This window comes from Schistocerca americana, chromosome X (assembly GCF_021461395.2).
Source record: "Schistocerca americana isolate TAMUIC-IGC-003095 chromosome X, iqSchAmer2.1, whole genome shotgun sequence".
NCBI lineage: Eukaryota > Metazoa > Arthropoda > Insecta > Orthoptera > Acrididae > Schistocerca > Schistocerca americana.
The window spans coordinates 410,153,796-410,165,211 of NC_060130.1; positions in this window are offsets into that span (position 1 = coordinate 410,153,796).

The window sequence follows — 11,416 nt, forward strand, 5'->3', positions numbered from 1 at the left end:
GGCTTTATGGCTTCAGCAATGTTGTTGTGGTCTTCAGTCCAGAGACTGGTTTGATGCGGTCTCCATGCTACTATATCATGAGCAAGCCTCTTCATCTCCGAATAACTACTGCAACCTACATCCTTCTGAATCTGCTTAGTGTATTCATCTCTTGGTCTTCCTCTGCAACTTTTACCCTCCACGCTTCCCTCAAATACTAAATTGGTGATCCCTTGGTGCCTCAGAACGTGTCCTACAGCCGATCTCTTCTTCTAGTCAAGATTTACCACAAATTCCTCTTCTCCCAAATTCTATTCAGTACCTCCTCGTAAGTTACGTGATCCACCCATCTAATCTTCAGCATTCTTCTGTAGCACCACATTTCTAAAGCTTCACTTCTCTTGTCTAAATTAGTTATCGTTTATGTTTTACCCCATACACGGTTACACTCCATACAAATACTTTCAGAAAAGACTTCCTGACACTTAAATCTATACTCGATGTTAACAAATTTCTCTCCTTCACAGGCGCTTTAGACCATTGTCAGTTAATTTGCTCCTCAAACAGCAAAACTCATTTACTACTTCTAAGTTTCTCATTTCCTAATCTAATTCCCTCAGCATGACAAGATTTAATTCGACTACATTCCATTATCCTCGTTTTGCTTTTGTTGATGTTCATCTTATATCCTCCTTCAAGACACTGTCCATTCCATTCAGCTGCTCTTCAAGATCCTTTGCTGTGTCTGACAGAATTACAATGTCGTCGGAAAATCTCAAATTTTTTATTTCTTCTGCATGGATTTTAATTCCTACTCCAAATTTTTCTTTTGTTTGCTTTACTGTTTGCTCAATACACAGACTGCATAATAACGGCGGTAGGCTACAACCCTGTCTCACTCCCTTCTCAACCACTGGTTCCCTTTCATGCTCGTCGACTCATATAAATGCCATCCGGCTTCTGTACAAATTGTAAATAGCCTTTCGCTTCCTGTATTTTACCCCCTGCCACCTTTAGAATTTAAAAGAGAGTACTCCAGTCAAGACTGTCAAAAGCTTTCTCTAAGTCTACAAATGCTAGAAACGTAGGATTGCCTTTCCTTAACCAATATTCTAAGGTAAGTCTTAGCGGCAGTATTGCCTAGCGTGTTCCAACATTTCTACGGAATCCAAACTGATCTTCCCCGAAGTCGGCTTCTACCAGTTTTTCCATTCGTCTGTAAAGAATTCGTGTTAGTATTTTGCAGCCGATACTTATTAAAATGATAATTTTCACACCCCTCAGCACCTTCTTTCTTTAGGATTGGACTTATTATATTCTGTCTGAGGGTATTTCGCTTGTCTCATATGTCTTGCTCACCAGATGGAAGACTTGTCTTGGCTGGCTGTCCTAATGCTATCAGTAGTTCTAATGGAATGTTGTCTACTGCCGGGGCCTTGTTTCGACTTTGGTCTTTCAGAGCTCTGTCAAATTCTTCACGTTGTATCGTATCTCCCATTTCATCTTCATCTACGTCCTCTTCCATTTCCATTATATTGTCCTCAAGTACATCGCCCTTGTATAGACCCTCTATATACTCCTTCCACCTTTCCGGTTTCCCTTTTTTGATTAGGGCTGGTTTTCCGTCTGAGCACTTGATATTCATACAGGTGGTTCTCTTTTCTCCGAAGTTCTCTTTAATTTTCCTGTAGGCAGTACCTGTCTTATCCCTCGTGATACATGCATCTGTATCTTTACATTTGTCCTCTAACCATCCCTGCTTAGCCATTTTGCACTTCCTGTCGATCTCATTTTTGAGACGTTTGTATTCCTTTTTGCCTGCTTCATTTACTGCATTTTTATATTTTCTCCTTTCATCAATTAAATTCAGTATATCTTCTGTTACCTAAGGATTTCTACTAGCTCTCGTCTTTTTACCTACTTGATCCTTTGCTGCCTTCACTATTTCATCTCTCAAAGCTACCCATTCTTCTTCTACTATATTTCTTTCCCTCATTCTTGTCAATCGTCCCCTAATGCTCTCCCTGAAACTCTCTACAACCTCTGGTTCTGTCAGTTTATGCAGATCCCATCTCCTTAAATTCCCACCTTTTTGCAGTTTCTTCAGTTTTAGTTTACAATTCATAACCAATGAATTGTGGTCAGAGTCCACAGCTGCTCCTGGAAATGTCTTACAATTTAAAACCTGGTTCCTAAATCTCTGTCTTACCTTTATATAATCTATCAGAAACCACCCAGTGTCTTCAAGTCTCTTCCACGTATACAGCCTTCTCTCATGATTCGTAAACCAAGTGTTAGCTATGATTAAATAATGCTCTGTGCAAAATTCTGCCAGGTGGCTTCCTCTTTCATTCATTCTCCCCCAGTCCATATTTACATACCACTTTTCCTTCTCTTCCTTTTACTACTATCGAATTCAGTTCGCTATGACTATTAAATTTTCATCTCCCTTAATTATCTGAATAATTTATTTTATCGCATTATACATTTGTTCCATCTTTAGCTGGCATACAAACCTGTACTACTGTGGTAGGCGTGCGCTTCGTGTCTGTCTTGGCTACAATAATGCGTTCACTATGCTGTTCGTAGTAGCTTATCCGCGTTCCTATTTTTTTTTGTTTATTATTAAATCTACTCCTGCATTAACCTTATTCGATTTTGTATTTACAACCCTGTATTCACCTGACCAGAAGTCTTGTACCTCCTGCCACCGATCTTCACTAATTCCCACTATATCTAACTTTAACCTGTCCGTTTCCATTTTTAAATTTTCTAACCTACCTGCCCGATTAAGGGATCTGGCACTCCACGCTGCGATCCGTAGAACACCAGTTTTCTTTCTCCTGATAACGACGCTCTCCTGAGTAGTCCCCGCCCGGAGATCAGAGTGGGGGACTATTTTACCTCTGGAATATTTTACCCAAGAGGACGCCATCATAATTTAACCATATACTAAAGATGCATGTCCTCGGGAAAAATTACAGCTGTAGTCTCCTCTTGCTTTCAGCCGTTCACAGTACCAGCACAGCATGGCCGTTTTAGTTGATATTACAGGGCCAGATCAGTCAATGATCCAGACTGTTGCCCCTGAAACTACTGAAAAGACTGCTGCCCCTCTTCAGGAACCACACGATTGTCTGGCCTCTCAACAGATGCCCCTCCAAAAAAAAATGGCTCTGAGCACTATGGGACTCAACTGCTGAGGTCATTAGTCCCCTAGAACTTAGAACTAGTTAAACCTAACTAACCTAAGGACATCACAAACATCCATGCCCGAGGCAGGATTCGAACCTGCGACCGTAGCGGTCTTGCGGTTCCAGACTGCAGCGCCTTTAACCGCACGGCAGATGCCCCTCCATTGTGGTTGCATCTACAGTACGGCTATCTGTATCGTTGAGGCACGTAAGCCTTCCCACCACCGGCAAAGTCCATGGTTCATGTGGGCTTCTGCACAACATTTTCCAACTATGGGTATTTGTTTCCCTGACGTGTAGTTTTGCATCTCCAGTTCGCCCTGCAGTTTTCAGCTTATGAAGCTGCCTTCGTGTTGTCTTGTTGCTGACAGGGTTCGCGAGTGTGACATTTAGTTCTGCAGTGATATTCACAGCTGTCGTCCTCTTATTTTACACCACAATCCTCTTCAGTGTCTGTCTGTCACGAGCCCTCACCGCACACTTTCGTCCGTGTTGTGACTTTGCAGATTTTTTTTTCGCTTTCCCTGCATCCGTTATAAATCGTCGATATGGTGTCTCTTCAGACACGTCGGCCACATTGTTTTTGGTAGCACCCATCATACGAGCATCAACAATTTCCCTGCGTTCGAATTCACTTACTTCTGACATAATGCATTCACATCTTCAAATTCTTCGTCGAGATGACACTCTACTGTATCTGTATCTAGTTTATCAAACATGCAAATCTTTCAACTTCTTTTACTTGCCCTTTATATTTTGGTAATCATTGTTGCTGCAACTTTCCCTTGGTCGCTGATACCAGTTTCGTTGTGGACATCGCTGAAGCGGTCAGGTCTGTTTGTTCCCATTAGATCTAATACATTTCCATCCTGAGAGGAGTTGCAAACAATCTGTTCTAGGTAAGTTTTAGAGAGTCACTCAGTAATGTTTCACACAATGTCTTGTTACGCCAACCATTAACGAAACTGTAATTATTCCAATTGATTGTGGGATGATTAAAGCCTCGTCTGATGATTACAGTGTGACTAGGAACTTAGGGACTAGTGAACTGAGTTTTTCCTCTAGAATTTTCTGATACATCAGGAGGTGAGTCTGGTGGTCGATAGACGGATCCAGTTATAAGTTTGTGCGAATCCCTGATGCTGATTCTTGCCCAAACAGCCTCGTATGCAGCTTCATTTCGTATCCCTACTGCAACAAATACACCCCCTCCATTTTTCATTAGCCTGTCTTTCTGATATAGGCTTAAAATTTCTTCAAAAATTTCAGTACTGTCAACTCCGGATTTTAACCAGCTTTCTGTGCGTAGTATCCTGTGAGCTTCACTCCTTTTTAGGAACGCTTCAAAGTTTGGGAGTTAATCACTGAGATTTTAACACGCACGCTTGTGGGAGGCTTTCGTTTGAATCTTACGTTAATACTTCCAGGTCTCCTAAAGTTATCATTGTCTAGACTGGATGAAGAGTTACCTGATCTAAAAAAAAAAATCCTGTGTGTTTCCCACACACCGTCAGATACCTGGGTAGTAGCTTCTGATGTGTAATGCACGTCTGACACATTTAGAGAGACCCTCAAGTTCTCTGCCCTATGGCAGTCCAGGAAGGCCAGGAAATCACAACTAGCTTATCACAGAACTTTCGCAAGTTATGGTTCAAGCCTTTTACTCGACTCGGAACCAGGAGTCCACGATTTGTTCTGGGGACAATGCTGCAGAGCATGGGCTTCGTTGCCACTCTGTGAGCGAGGCTAATACTCCCAATCTTCTCTGCAAGTCACCGGAATGTTCCAAGTGTGACCTCAGAGATCAGAAGACAGGCTTCATTTGTCCCAGTGTCCGCCACAGCCTGCAGTAGGTTACAAATTGTTCCCTCAGTTGGTGCCAGAATGCTCTCTTCAACATGTTGAATGAGGCCCTTAGCCACCCATACTAATGCACATTCTTTTCGTTCCAATCATTGCTGTCATTTCCCTGAGGGGTAACATCATTCGTAGTATGTCTGAACAATCGACGATTGATAGACTCCCACCCATTTGTGCTTGCCTCCACCTGAGATGCGACTCAGCATGTTTCCCATTAGGTGAAGTGAGTCCCATCGGCTCAGGTTTGGTTTCAGTGGAAGAAAGCACCTTTAACTTGGTGGGTAAGAGTATGGGTGCAACGTACTAAATAATCCCTGGTCTCTGTCTCCTCTGCATATGATACGTAGACCTACCACTGACACATAGCTCCCAGTCAAGTGCTGAGGAAGCAACATCTGCAGAATAGGATAATACATGAGATATAATGAATCTCTGGTACAAGACTCACGGTAGCTCTCCCAGCACATCCAATCACAGCAGCTTCCAATCCGTTAACAGCGGTGAGGGTGGTTTCCAGTTGCTTATGAACAGCATGTAATTCATCTCGTGACTGATAACAACGCACACATTGGGGCTTCATTATATGAAACACTGCCAACAAAGTAATTCCACACCTATGGAACGAATTCGAGATCACACTAGAGTGTTGTAAAGCACACAACTGGCCTGCTAAACCAGCATCACTGTTCGTCTTGGATTTTCTACAGATACAGAATTTACGAGACAAGATGATAATAAGATGTTTCTCGTGCTACGTCGCCAGTTGATACAGTACCTCTTGTTGAATCGCAGTCGTTACCAGATGAAGCAATAGTGTAAGAGACAATTTACAGGGAGTTGGAATACGACCCCAAAACGACCCAGCTAGTTTCATACGTACCTACGGATGAACAAGATGATGACGGCGACAGATATGCATTTATCCATAGGATACCAGATGACTGGGGAAAATTCAACATTCACTCTGAGGCATCTATCATGATGACGTAATTAACAGCTGTCGTAGCGGGACTGAAACATTACTCGAAAGGCACTGATCCAAAGACCTGATTCGCAAGTAGCACTGAAAATACTTGAGCACCTTCGTGCTCAACGACAAAATAACCCCCTACTATTCGAGTTAATGCAGCGGGTGAACATTCTGTGGTGGAATTATGTCAAAATTAAAATCATTTGTGAAGAAAGGTTTCAAGCGGCACGAGTTTCAAAAAGTCCTGAAAGTAATTTTTTTGCGATTTGGAGAAATCACTAAGAAACCAGTGGAACAATGACTGGAAAATTTCCGGTATCTCCAGGGAACAGTCGTACTCCGACCTATATTCCTACATCCCAGCCTCTCAATGATATTCCATATAAACCATTCCACGTAGGTTGTATATCACAGTGACACCCATCAGTTTTAACTACGGCGCTACCAAAACCATCGGTACCAACTCGGAAGAACGAAATCTTCCTATTGTGAATTTTGACTGAAGAAAGACCTTCACGGTATGACACTTGGCTGTCAACTATGGAAACAAACAACGGACTCCCGACCCCTGCAGCTGAGAAGCATGTGACACAGCAGAGTATTCCGTGTGAGAACGCTCCTTGTAACAGTAGATACTAAAATTTTCAAATTAATTTTACTCCTCGGGATAATATACCTGGCGGAAACTAAAAGTTCGTCCATGTACTGTCTTGGCAACTCACGAAGGCCAAGTCCATGTGTCAATGACCATTCGACAGACAGCTAGCGGGAAATGCTGAGTGAGTAGCATCGAAGACGGAAGCTATTGCAGCAACAGGAAACGACCGAGCAGTGGTAGCCAAGGGACACCATCATATTAGTGGCAAAGCAGAATATCGTAAGGAAGGCCTAGGCACAACGCAACAGTAAGTATTTAGGTGCCGAACCAGCAGACAAGAGCCCCTGAAAGGTGAATTTGCTGAAGTCTGAGGCCACCAGAGAGCTGACAAAGAGAGAAACACAGGACATTCGATGTCAATGATACCCCCACCGCCGCAGAACACACAGAAAGTGCTGACGTAAATTCCCAACCCTTCTTAACAAATATCTCATTTACTGAGTGCTGATTGCTGACTTCACAGTGTGCAGTCTCAGTTACAGCTATCCAGTGTGAGGAGGAGCTATGGAAGTCGACCCTCAGCATACCTAGCCGTCTTTGATAGTCTATGAAGCCACAAGCTGTGCTGGGAGGACTCTGCCACTGCCAGCTACAGAGCTAACGCCGCAGGCTCACTCTGTAGGCATGCTGGAGTTTTGACCTACATGACCAAGGCGCCGAGCGAGGTGGCGCAGTGGTTAGCACACTAGACTCGCTTTCGGGAAGACGACGGTTCAAACCGGCGCTCGGCCATCCTGATTTAGGTTTTCCGTGATTAACCTAAATCACTTCGGGCAAATCCCGGGATGTTTCCCTTGAAAGGGCACAGCCGACTTCCTACCCCATCCTTCCCTAATCCGATGGTTCCGATGACCTCGCTGCTTCGTCCCTTCCCCCAAACGAACCAAACAAGACGCTGCCTGTTATCCGCCTTCGAGAAGGAGGGCCACTGCTTCTCATCCCGTTTCTGTGAGAGACATGAATGCTGCCGGCTCCTGTCCTGTAAGCAGGGCTCTCGAGCGTAGCTAGGTCCTCACCACTGTGTGCAATGTTGGCGGCACGCATGCGTACTGCCACAGCCACACGTTTAGGCCACCAGCAGCCGACCATCTGCGCAGCTCTGACATGAGATCAACAGCTGCGAACTGCAGTTCGTAACAATGCGGTGTGGTGAGTGTCTGAGATTTACTTTCTTGTTGCGCAATTTGTTGTGGCCTTGTTGAGCCATAAGGACCCTCACGGTATTTCTAATGTGTCGTTTGTTAGACCACAGGAACCTGCAGACTTCTCTCAGTTCCGTGGGAACGCTATAGAAGTCAGTGAGATAGCTGTAATATAATTTGTCGGGGCATGACTTGCCGTGTGTTCAAACTGTCAGCTACCTGTAGTACAAGTAGAAGGGTTGGTCACAGGGCACACCAGGGCACAGAAACTTGTTGGGTTATGATACGGCGAAAGATTAAGTACAGTGTAACTCTCTTTTGCCTACTGTGTGTACAGTTTCGCCGGCCGGAGTGGCCAAGCGGTTCTAGGCGCTACAGTCTGGAACTGCGCGACTGCTATGGTCGCAGGTTCGAATCCTGCCTCGGGCATGGATGTGTGTGATGTCCTTAGGTTAGTTAGGTTTAAGTAGTTCTAAGTTCTAGGGGACTGATGACCTCAGAAGTTAAGTCCCATAGTGCTCAGAGCCATTTGAACCATTTTTTTGTACAGTTTCCTTCTTTTCTGGTATAACGGCAGATGTAGTTTACACAAATGACAGACAGATGAGCAGCGACTCTGAATGAAACGGTGGAAGCTTAGAAGGGGGAGGTAGCGAAACATAGAAGCATTGCGTAGGAGAATAGAACAATGGAAACCTGTTGGGGTACCAGAACTCCTCGACTAAGGGGAAAATAAAACCTTGTTGAGCGTACCCGCCCGTTCAATCGATCCCGCAGCCGCTAACCTCATAAAGCCATTTTCGAAAAAAACAGCGGAGTATGTTACTATTTTTACTATTTTACTAAAGGCTGCCACCAAATTGGGAAAATGGTCGGAAGAAACGTTCTTGAACATGGCTAGGTAAAGGTTAGTGGGGAACGTGAAAAAGCACGTTGTGCACCACAACACCCGCAACATTTGATGAACCGGCTAACGGTCTAGTACACTGCTATCGAAAGCAGAACAGTGTGAGGTTATTTCTGGAGGAACTCAATGGACTATTACAGAAGCACGGCGTATCAGCGGAAGCCTTCTCTGACGGTATTAAAAAAACTGAACTCACAAACATATGAATTAATGCAGAATCGTAGATTCTCCGCGAGGCAGAGAATAGCTCTCTAGATATGTTTATAAGAAGGTATTTCTGTTGATATGTCGAAGAGGGTCAGAATGAAGAACCCAAGTGACTTATCTGATGCCATTAGGATTGCTACATTATTGGAGGGGAGCGACATTGCTGTGCAAAGAACGAGTGATCACGATGTTTTTTCTTCTGAAGTGATGTGTTTTAGATGTGGGCGTACGGGCCAAATTACGAAACAATATCGTCAGCGCGAATGTTGGGAGGGCGAGGAGGTGAACTATAAATCACGTAACTGTCCGAAAAACACGCAGGAAAGCAATGTCCTAATAATCAATGGTTAAACGGGAACAGAGGTAACTTATCCAAAAAATGGCGTTCTCAGTTAACACAAGACTGCAGAAATGGAAACAGAGACGAAATCCTGCTTGCTACGCAAAGTAAATGGTAAAGAGAACATACATTTCTGGTGAACACAGGCGCTCACATGTCAGTAGTTGGTCAGGGTTTCTCGGGCAGAAGGAGACCGAGATCGCCATGGTATAGATTACACAGAGAAGGTGTCAATGACGTGAAATCATTTGGGACATTCGCCGACCATAAAGATGATACCCAATAAATTGTGGGCAAAGGCACTAAAGATCAATTTGCAGGATATGATACCACAAAATATTGGGAAGTTAATCTGGGTTAGCATAGAAATGGACCTACCTAAGGATTTATTATATCTTGTAGAGCCATTCGAAACTAACATAGAATTCTATAAGTCACACTGTTTTGTACACAAATGTATAGTACACATCAGTGACATGAACTGAGATTTACGCTTCCAGTCAGTGTGGATAATTTTGGTAGGGACAAAGCGAGGGCCCCAAAGGGTTTACTAATTGCTAATTTGGAGGTTTTAGAGGAAGATGGCGTAGATAGGTCAAGTGAGGACCTCTGCTGCAAGCAAAATGTCTGTGCATTACTTAAGAAACGTATACAGGGAAATGATAGATACTGAGTTCTGAAATGTATGCAGCTAATAATGGAAGAATTTATCGACCAGCAGCTATCTGATGGCATTATGGGGTATAGTGATAGTTCCTGGGGAGAACCTGTAATTTTGGTCCTGAAAAAGTCACCAGATGGCACTAAAATACAGAATTTGCTGTAACTACCAGTATCTCAGTGCAAAAACAATCACCAATGCATATCTCATACCAAACATAACAGGGACTCTAGACAGCTGGGGTCAGTGTAACTATTTCTCCACAATGGAGAAAGCAAACAAGTAGCACCAGAGAATCGACTAGTCACATTTTTCCATTCTGTGGGATCATTTCCAACATCATTCAATGCCATTCTGACTGAAGAACGCACTGGCCACCTTTCAAGGCTATTGTATGATGTACCTAGGGGATTGAAACCAAAACAAAGTATAACTCATCTTGATGACATCATAGCGTTTTCGAAGGACATGGAGGAGCATGTACGATGGTTGTACAAGGTATTCAAAAGACTGTGAACAGAGTGGCTAATGTTAAGCATTGATAAATATCATTTTGCATCAACAGAAGTTAATTATCTTGGGCATGTAATCACCAAGGAAGGTGTTAGAACAGATCCGTGCTTGGTCTCAGCAGTTTGAAATTTTTCTCCACCGAAGACCTTTAAACAGTTGCAAAGTTTCATCAGTTTCTGTAATTATTATCATTTACTCATAAAGACCTTTGCTGAAATTGCTTGGCCTTTGAACCATCTGATAAAAACGTTGAAAGGTCTACCAAATGTCAGACTGTCCGATACTTTAAAGTGAGTAGTGACTTCGAAACCAGTTTTGATATTCCCTTATTTTGCAAAATAATTTATTCTGTTTTGTGATGCAACTAATACAGCTCTTTGGAGTGTCCTCGGACAGAATATAGATGGTAAGGAGCATCTTGTAGCATACACATCCTGACAGTTGAACAAAGCAAGCCCAAATTATTCCACCACTGAGAATGAGACGTTGGCAGTGATCTATGGCATTAGGTACTTATGCTGTTATTTACATGGTCAAAAGCTTAAAGCAGGAATGGATTACACTGCTCTTAATTGGTTTTCAGGACTGAAGAACCCCTGAAGCAGATTAACAGGGTGGGCGCTTCGTTTGAGTGAATTTGCTTATGAAGCAATACAAAAAATGGCTCTGAGCGCTATGGGACTTAACTGTTGTGGTCATCAGTCCCCTAGAACTTAGAACTACTTAAACCTAACTAACCTAAGGACAACACACACACCCATGCCACAGGCAGGATTCGAACCTGCGACCGTAGCGGTGGCGCGGTTCCAGACTGTAGCACCTAGAACCGCTCGGCCACTCCGGCCGGCGAAGTAATATACAAGCAAGGAAGAAAGCATTCTAATGCTGACAGTTTGAGTAGGAAAAATCACACGTAAGCAAAAAGGAAACTTACTTGTTGCTTTCGTGTGACTCTTATTCCTGGCCGGCGTAGCTCCGTCTACGT